The following is a 5,110-nucleotide window of genomic DNA, read 5'->3' as shown; positions in this document are numbered from 1 at the left end:
TCTACCAAAAAAAGATCTACCAGAAAGAACAAATAAACAGTGAGCAGTGTTTCCCGGAGAGTCAGTAGAGTATCAATTCCTGAACTTTCTACAAATGACTTGGGAGTATCTAAAGGACTCATCTTGTGGATGACTGTACCAACAATTCATACTGTGGTAATAAACTTAAGTCTGAGCGGATGAGATGTGCTCTAGAGAAAATGAGAGCCCCTATGGGAAATTCTGAATGACTGAAAACCACTTCTCTCCAGCTTGGCCCTACCCCACCCCAAGCCACGGGGCCTGGCCCATCCCATGGGAGGAATGGGTTTGTTCGGATGTTAGACATTACACAAAGCCATGTGGAGAATATCTGCCTGAGGAGTAGCCTTGAGAGGAAAGAAAAATGGCAATAGATAAAAAAAAAAATCTCAAGAGGCTACAGAAAAAAAAAAAAAGAAAAAATATATATACTGAAATTACATTTCCTGCAGTTTCAGGGAAAGCATGTGCTGTCATTCTATGAAAATTGTCTGCTATTCGCTTGTGGGCAGGGAATACAAGGAGAAAGCTGTGGTGTTTCCTGCCATCTTCACTCTTGTGAACACGCAAAACCACCCACCCAAGTCTCGTACTTTGAGGTCTCTCAACCAAAATATTTAAGTTACCCTTTCTACAAAGTACTCTTTCTGCACCCTGAAAAGCAATGCGTGTGTTTTTTCAGAGTACCCAAAGGAAAGCATGTTTACTTCACTTGTGCTACTTAAGATGTGCTTCTTTGAATTGCTTTTGCATGAAATACCTAAAATATATTTCTAAATGATCAAAAATCTACTATAGGCACATCTTAAAGCAATTTAAGGCATAGTATGTTCTAGTGAATTATTTCCTATACCGCAGATTTAACTAAAAGAGTATTTTGAAAAGTCATGGTTATTTTTTTAAAAATAAGAGCTAAATAGCCAGTTTGCTGAGTAACTTTGGTTATGATTTTTAACATATATATTTTTTAATTTTGACCTAGCTTTTCCCCAGATATAAGGCAGAAAAATCTGCATACTTGGAGATGCTTCTAAAGCTATGGTAAAATTTCCAGTTCTACTGAGACAGATAAAACACAGTTTCTCCTATAAGAAGCGTCTAAGTTAAGATGTGTATCTTCCAGGAAGAGACCACAGGATGGGTGGGAGAATCAAAGCAAAGACATTGCCGGAAAGTCTACAATGATAATGAATCTTAGGTATGAGTGGCATGACCTTGCATGCATCATTGATTTTTGCTTCCAGTCCTTAGAGGGTCATCACCTGCTGGTTTCCTTAAAATTTAATGTCCAAGCTATCCTTACCTCGATCCCACCCCCAAAAAACTAATAGCCTAAATTTCAGTTTTATTGTCTTCTGTTATTCCATAGGATCTAATCAGACTTTTTTTCTTTTCTTTTCTTTTTTGTCACTTGAGCTTAGTAGATATTTGCTTGCTGCTGTGTTCTGGTTCTCCTGAGCCGTGGAACCAGCTGGGGACTCCCTGCCTTGTGGATGTATGAAGGGTCAATAAACATTTAATGAGGATATGGAGTTTAGGTTCTTTCCTGAAGCAAATTTATTTTTTTATGGTGAAAAAGTTATCTTTATATATAGCCAGCTGGACTCAGTTTACATGATCCCAATTTTGTTGGCAACATTCAAAGTCTCATAGTCAGGAACCAGTTGTCTTCTTCTCTCTCTCAGGTTTGATCAATGTGTTTACATTGGCCATGCCAATGTCATAGTTTCTTCACAGCCTGTTTGATCTGTTGCTTGTTGGTCTTGATGTCCACAACGAACACAAGTGTGTTGTCTTCTATTTTCTTCATGGCTGAGTAGGCAGTCAGGGGGAACTTGATGACAGCATCATGGTCAAGCTTGTTTCTCATGGGGGCCGTCTTCCAAGGATATATGGGCTGCCTTTGGAGAAACGGCGTCTTGGGCCGGCCATCAGACTGTAGGTGACATGTGGATCTTGTTTTTGTGACTATGGACGCCTCTCAGCATTGCTGTCCTGGCTTTCAAAGTCTTCACTTTGACTTCAGCTTCGGGGGAGGCAGGGGCTTCCTTCTTTTCCTTCAGCACCATCTTTGTGAAAAGTATCTTAAAGTTTAGACTCTGTGGACCACAAATTTATTTTTTGAATATACTCTTAAGTAACAATCCAAATATTGTTTGTTTTGAAGAACAGAGCTCTAATGACTAAACAAAAACACATATACCAGATGTATCTCTGCTCCAAAGGAAGCAGAATAAATTTTCCAACCACATCTCCTTAAATCCCCAAACAATGGAATGAATGAGTGATCTGGTATCCTTATTTTCCATGTGAGAGTCTGATGATCCAAGTTTCCTCAGAGAGTTAAGTCAATCTCTAAAGCCATATCTATCCCATTATAAAACCTGGGTCTTAACCAAAGTGTAGACTGCTATACACTCTACACACTGAGTTTTGTGTACTTTATATATCTAGGCAACCTAACACCATGCACATAGAAATTACAGCAACATTAGTCTGGTCTTAAAAATACAACCAAGAACAGATAGCATATGACGAAGAATGGAAATTTTACTTTTTCATAGCCATCAAGAAGGATTCCAGGCTGAGGATTAAATTGTTATGAATAGTTATTTGTTGAATTATTTGTGTGTTCAGCTAATGCTTAACATAAGGAGCCATCATTTAATGGCAAGCATAGGTAACAAATACAGTATATTCTACATACTATAATTCAGGTGGTCTCTACCTTACACCAAATACCTCTTTTGCTAGTGTGAAATGAACTTGATAGAAAACAAAACCTACACATATATCAAAAAAATAATGCATAAAGATTTTTGAGGACTTAAGAGAAGTTATAGTTATGTTGTTATAACAAAGGAGAGATTAACTGTGCTGGAAGAGTATCGTACTGACTTCCATTTAAAGATGGTGAGCTGAGCACACATTTCAGTCTCCGTGCTTTCCTGAAGCTCAACTAATATAATAGCAAAGGAATGTTTTAAAGCATAAGCCATAAAGACCAAAACAAATGGGGGAGTTGGAAAGTTATATGGTAACAGACTTTGCAGAACCAAGAAATTGAATACTAACCCAGTATTGGGAAAAGTCAAGAAAGAACCTAATATAAATGATAGACCTCCAAAATGCTGAAGAAATAGCATCATCTGATACTTCCAGAAAGACTTAAAACACCAGATATTTGGTTAAAAGTTTGTTGAAGTAGCAGTAAAATCTCCATATCTACTCCTTACTCCTGAGACTGCCTCTCCCTTCCATGGTGCAAGCATGGAGGTGTATTCTCTGGAAAAGGTAGAACAGGGGGAGTCTCGGTTGGAGGAAGCCAAGCATAATTGAAGGTGATGCTTGGGTTCCAAGGAAAGAAGGATTGAGTGAAGACATACAAAATACTGAAACCCTGACCACACTTGTCTCCCATAGGCTGACAGCCCGACTTAAACCACCCAGACAGTAGACATATAAATACTGGTACAGAGTGAGTTTTTCCCAATGAAACAGCATATCTGGATCGTAGTAAGGTGCACCCCACAGTTAAAAAAAATGCCCAGATGCCCAGCACTGTCAATCAACCCTGAGTGCCCAACTGCTAACTATGAATGGACAGCCAAGGAGTGGAAGATATTTGGTTTTGCTTTTGTATTTTGTAAAAGATTCTATTTATTTATTCATGAAGGGTACAGAGAAGGAGGGGCAGAGACATAGGCAGAGAGAGAAGCAGGATCCATTCAGGGGTCCCGATGCGGGACTCGATCCCAGGAGCACAGGATCATGCCCTGAGCCAAAGGCAGACAACTCAACCACTGAGCCACCTAGGTGCCCCATACATAAAATCTTTAAAAAATTTTTTAAAAAATCTTCACCTTTAATATTGAGGAATCAATAGATAATGCCTACAAACAGGAAAATAAAGAAGCAGCAAGTATGTTACATAGTGAAATAAGGTTAATGTTACCAAAAAAAATCAGAATTGTTGGAAGTAGTTGCCCCTAGAGAGCAGATAATGGAAGGAGGTAGTTCAGAGAACTAGGTTTTGGGGGGGGTTAAAAACATAAAGAACAATTTAACTCTTAAACTATGTACAACTATAACTTTCATAAAAAAATACAAAAAATAAATTTGTTATTAAAAAATACATTGTAAAACCAAAGAATGCATTGCAAGGAAGCTAATTGTGAAGCAAGAGGAAGGACCTAAGCAGATGGTGAAAGAGAGGGAAGGGTTAGCCATGAAAGGTGGGTGGAAAAGGCCTGGGGACTGGAACCTACAACCCATAAGATGTGTCCGAAATAGAGTGGACTAGATTTCAGTGTGGCTGGAGTGTGCTGAGCAGTGAGGAGAAAGGCACTCGAGGAGCCTGGATGCCCAGATGGTGCCACACTGGGTCTTGTCAGCCACATTAGCTCAGGCCTTTCACTCAGGAAGACCAAGTGGGAGATTCTGAAAGGTTTTCAGTGGGAGGGTGTCTCACATTCATGTTTAAGCTCACTGTTGAGGCTACCAAGAATGTGTTGGAGGCAGATGGGAGAGGAACAGGGTAAGGAAGAGGGGGCAGTCCGGCATGATAGCCAGCTGTCTTCCTTGAGGCCCTTGGGGGGATTGGCTTTGAGTTATTGGGAAAGCACAGGAGGCATATTACTGAGGAGCAGCAGATGTGGGATCAGAGAGAAGTTCAATTTTAGTTATGACAGGTTTAAGTCATCTGAATCTAAGATGTCAAATGAGCAATTGGAGTCAGAAGTCATGGACTTAACAGAAAGATATGGCTGAGGGGCACCTGGGTGGCTCAGTCAGCTAAGTGTCTGCCTTTGGCTCAGGCCAGGATCTCAGATTCCTGGGATCAAGTCCTGTGTCAGGCTCCCTGCTCAGTGAGGAGTCTGCTTCTCCCTCTGTTCTCTCTGTCTCTCTTTTGCTTCCTCTCACTTTCTCTCAGGTAAATAAATAAAATCTTTAGGAAAAGAAAGATCTGGCCTAGGCGTGAAGATTTGAGGGTCGTTAACATAATAGAGTGATGGTAATTGAAATCTGTGGAAGAAGGAAGATGGTTTAGGAAGAAAGCCCAGAGTGAAACCCCTGGGTTGAGCTGAAT

General features: G+C 40.1%; 1 pseudogene; it reads right to left on the bottom strand.

Moving 5' to 3' along the window:
* Nucleotides 1-1,631: 1,631 nt before the first annotated feature.
* On the bottom strand, nucleotides 1,632-2,090 carry LOC112670419 (60S ribosomal protein L23a-like; annotated as a pseudogene).
* Nucleotides 2,091-5,110: the final 3,020 nt, after the last annotated feature.

This window comes from Canis lupus, chromosome 2 (assembly GCF_003254725.2).
Source record: "Canis lupus dingo isolate Sandy chromosome 2, ASM325472v2, whole genome shotgun sequence".
Classification (NCBI taxonomy): Eukaryota; Metazoa; Chordata; class Mammalia; order Carnivora; family Canidae; genus Canis; species Canis lupus.
The sequence above is the reverse complement of the archived record's forward strand: the minus strand, read 5'-3'. Positions and strand labels throughout refer to the sequence as shown.